This window comes from Opisthorchis viverrini, assembly GCF_000715545.1.
Source record: "Opisthorchis viverrini unplaced genomic scaffold opera_v5_261, whole genome shotgun sequence".
Lineage (NCBI taxonomy): Eukaryota > Metazoa > Platyhelminthes > Trematoda > Opisthorchiida > Opisthorchiidae > Opisthorchis > Opisthorchis viverrini.
Window position 1 is genome coordinate 591798 of NW_008751917.1, and position 5131 is coordinate 596928.

Below are 5131 nucleotides of genomic sequence, written 5' to 3' on the forward strand. Positions count from 1 at the left end.
TTTTGTGCAATCCGCACTCCCACAAATCCCCCAGCCATGCTCCATTCTGACTGTGAAACCATGATCACGCCAGACGGTACGCCACGCACAAGTTGGGAATAAACTATTATTATTAATATTAATATTATTATCATTATCTAAATACCTCATCTGACCGTTTGTCGAAGTTCTGAAATACAGGGCCACATTTCATTCGGTTCTTCATAGGCACGGCTAAAAGAAACAAGTGCGCTATCCTTCATATCGCACAACACACCTCGTTCCGTCGCCTAGACGCCACTTATCACGAGTAAGCTCTTAGCTTGCTGGCACAATGAGTTAGCACCGTAAAAGTGTGTATCTGACGGCATAAACTGAGTGAAGCTCCCAGGTTTGGACGTACCATGTGCAAATAGGAGTTTTGGCGCTTGCATCTTCCTACAGGTTCTGTCATATGCCGAAGCTGTCAAAGGATGTGGCCTCACATCTTGTTAGTTGTTGCGACCAACTTGAGGCAGCAGCAGCTGTTTCCGGTAATGAGACGCTTGCATCCATGGATTTCGACTAAAAGCTACGCGCAACAAGTCAGCCGCGGTACATGTTTGAACCTCTACACGGATGCAGGAAGTGTATGATTCTGTTTAAAATCCGTTGTAACGGAATCTTCACAACTCACCTTGTGAAGCGGTACCAACGTCTCACATAGTGTCTGTCATATTGCCGACGGCGAGTGCCCTTTTCTTAGCAAGTTACTTTCATCTCCTTTGAAAATAATATAACACCCAGGACACCGGGGATCATAGAACTTTCGATCTGGAATTCAGCTTCTTTGTATTTCTGGGAAACGTTACTTCGCAAGCTGCAATAGATTGCAACGCATTTGGATGTGCCTATCACACAGTCACAATGTACGTTCCTTAGTTCAGACCACCACAGCGCGCCTCAGCGTCGACAAATTATACTGGCCCCGATACTATGAATAGCAGACTCTCTTTGTTTTGTTTCCATCCTGTAAGTCATGCGAGTAAGATATCGGATATCCACAATAAGATAATATAGGGTGCACTTAAAGTCTCACAATAACCACTGCTTCATTGCGCTCACTAGACTTGAGGACAATGGCCTTCCTCCATGTTGGGCAGAATTCCACACGGATCCTGCTTCGCCGCTCAAAATCAAGTGCTGCTACGCCGGAGGAGTCTATCTCGCGAATGACTGCCATAAAATTTGGACGCTTGCCGGTCTGCCGAAATCTGGTTGACCAAAGACTGATGTACAGTGGTTTAGCTAACCGTCTTCACTCCCCACCCGCTTCCGGGCTAGGAACATCTGCAGGTCCATAGGTAGGATATGTACGGGTTGTTATTTTCTTGCGTCACAGGGCGGAACTATCACAACCTGACTATATACCAACTGATAGTCGTCTGGCAACGTGTATGAAGCAGTTTCACGAGCGGGAAGTTGATCGGTATTTGTTTATCGCGTCTTCTAACGCCCTAAATGGCTGTAGCTTCGACGCCGCCAAGGACACGTCTTATGGCACCCTGAATGAATTGCTGCGGCGAGCTAAAAGCCCAGATACAGTGGCGGTTGTCAGAGCATTGGATATATAAGTGGACAGGTTTAGAGGATCTAAGACTCAATAAGGAGGCCTATGTGGATTGGACTCGGTACATATGGACAATTAGGAATGATCGCTTCAGCTGTGTGCTGACTGCAGACTGCTTTTTTGGAGCACTAACTTCCGAAATCGCCGAAGTCGTCTGACCACTTGGTGTCCTCCATCTGCCTGCCGGCCATAGACTCAAATCGACCATGTTGCCATCAATTACCGATGGCGCGGATCAATAAATGACCGCTGGTCGTTTAGGAACACATTTGTGGATTCTGATCACGCGCTCGTTCGGAGTCGCTTTTACCTACGTTTTCCTGGGCCGCGTAAGATGCGGACAAATCACTTGGCAATTGAAAAGCTGGTATTAGACGAACCTACAGGGATCGTCTTCCAGGACCTCCTCAAAACGCTCCGCCGTCAGATATGAACTCATAACAGAGACGAGATTTCCAGCCGTTTGCACAGCGCTGGGAATTTGACTGTAGCACGACACACCCAGCCGCACTCAAGTACTGGATATGAGCGCGGATATCTGTACTGATTAACTCTTGGAGAAATATCCAATCTGAGAACGAATATAACTTGATTTGACGAATCAGTATTAGTCGTGAAGTGAAGGTGAGCATACAAGCCGACGGTCAAATATGGTGGACGCAGAAAGCCAAAGAAATGGAAGAGGCTCAGAAAGGCGGCAGTGCTCGGATACGATTTTGGTTCATCCGTGCGACCGGTACACTGAGTGAAACCAGCAAGGATCGGAAATGAGTGACCATTTTCGTTAAGGAAGTACACCTTGACCAGTGGACCAAATAATTCGAACAACAGCTGTCGAGGCCAAATGCTGCCACTCATCTGAAGTCCAAAGTTGCCATAGGGCCCTGAACCGTTGAAGTGGAACAACCTAAAACCTTGGAGGTTTATGATTACATATGTTCACTCAAGCGCCACCGATCACCTGGTCCGGATAGCCTTCAACTTGCAATAATAATAAGGTTTATTCTCAACTCGTGGGTGGCATACCGTCTGGCATGATCATAGTTTTACAGTCAGAATGGAGAATGACTGGGGGTGCGGATTGCACAAAAAGAGGACAATGTCATAAACAGTGGGGAATACCGGATGATATAGTAATAATAGTGATAATAGTAATGGGCATGAGGTTCGACTAGATCAAAGTCAGTCAGGTGACTTAAACTGGTAATGGGCATGAGGTTCGACTAGATCAAATTCAGTCAGGTGACTTAAACTAAAACTGAAAACCATTGCTAGCCATGAGTGACCCTGGGTGGTCAGGTAAATGGCCGGAGTCACAACGAGCGAAAGTGGAGATGGAGATGGGGTAACTCAAATTGAGAGCACATGCGGGTGAAGTCCTGAATCCGCGCATGTGTGATCCAATTGCTTGCATTTGGGAAACGGAGTGCATTCCGGGCAACTGGGGAGATTGAATGTGACTATTTTCCTGTATTCCTTAAAGGAGATCCACTTTATTCAGGTGTGAACGAGATTTTCGGCGCCACCGGTGTTTTGCCAACTTATGTTGGCTTGCGAAACACTGACCCAAGAGCAGCCTGGTAAGATGTTTGTTGGTCAAATATTCACATTTCATCAGGTGCCGGGAAAGCCCAATACGTGTGAGCTATCCTCAATTTTAGTGTCCCAGGAATTTAAAGGCGCATTCGAATCGACTGATCCGTCTGTCCCACGTAACGCGCTTCCCCACCGGGAAATGCCCCGGAAGTTCATGAGCAAGATAAGCCGTTTGTGCGCCCAGACTTTCGGACGTGTGACATTATACGGCAAGCCTTCCAAAGCCTCCCTACACAAAGTTGTTTCCGTAAGGATTGCACACTCTTCCCATTCCTGTCTGATATAATAATAATAATAATAATGTTTAGTACCAACTTGTGCGTGGCGTACCGTCTGGCGTAATCATGGTTTCACAGTCAGAATGGAGCATGGCTGGGGGGTTTGTGGGGGGTCCTTCATGTATTGATTTAAGGTCTTCTCAAATGCCGTGAAGGATGAAAACGATACACCCACAAATTTCTCAACGAAAGCCACTTCCGAAGCCATAGCAGACGAAGTTCAAAGCCGAATGTGCGCCAATACCGAATGTGCGCCAATAATTTTCAAATGTCTCGATTAAAACAAATCGCATAAAAATAACGGCAGATGAGGGGGGTTTTCAGTATACGCATATATGCAAAGAAGTGCAACATTTTGACGTTAAAGTTTTTATTTCGTCCGCAGGCGTTTTGCAGAAAAATACATTGTGCGTCTAGCCGCCGGCCAAATTGGGAGTACATGACAAGTTTTGTCTTGAAAACGTGGTTTAATTTGAAAGTAAGCAGACTCACTGGTTGCACTTTTGTAAGGAAGTCGTGTTCAGGGAATAGTTTGGATGGGGTTAAGTTGCTAATACATAGGTCGACCCGGATTCCGTATACGGAAATGGGCTTGTGCAGGAGGAAAACCAAAATTGCGGCAGAAAAGCGCCGCAGGCTATTGACACACCCAAATTGAGTTCGCCGAAACTATAGTGTTTTCGTGGTTGCTAATTTAATGTGGAGTTAATCTAATCAATTTGCCCCTTCACGTGACATGTTGCACGTAGCATTTTGTTTAAGTGAGTGAAATTTCAAGGACATCGACCATCGCCGACTTGCATTTTTTGCCTGTTTACGCGACACAGAACACGAAGTTCCACTTTAGTATATTTTGGCGTCCTTCGGTGTTCCTGAAGAATAAAATGTCATCTCAACTGTATTTAATACAAATGCCACCCTATAGGATCAGTCGCAAGCTTTTGTTTGCTTTAGACACCTCGGATTTAAAAATGGGTTATTTTTGTTCGGCGAACCTGCTCACAACACATTTTCTTCACGGATCTCATGATTAATTAAGTGCAATAAAATTAGGTAACAGCACAAACTTGCAGTGGCAGTGCGAGGGCCATCTGTCGGTGATCCCTTTCCCAGATATGAGTAACTAGCTTGTAGGTAATACAGTGTTATGAGATAGCTGTGGGCGTCATTCCTATTACAGCTATGACGCTCTATAATTGATGACCACCATAAAGCGGTCACCACGAGGACGGTAGCCGTTGTCACTCAACTCGACTACCTACTGTAGCTGCTGGATCCGTTTCTATGTGCGACGCTAATTACGGTTCTCCACATATGCGCGGTAGCCAAATCAAATGAGCGACGGCCCGTTGTACTCGTATCTCTACTGGTTTTCCCTCATCTCGAATACTTGTTGTAACTGCTAGACCCACGTTTATGTGCAACGTTGATAATGATAATAATAATAATAATAATAATAATAATAATAATAATAATGATGGTCGCGCACACGATCCAGAGATAAATTATACTGAACACTGAGGGATACCTGAATATTCTTTAATGATGTACGGAGGTTTATGAGCATTGAACACTGTTCACTGAGTCGTCGTTGTATTGACGGTGTTGCTGAGACAAACAATATCTTGAAAGAAATCCATCGACAACTCACAAGCCTGCTGAAAATTCG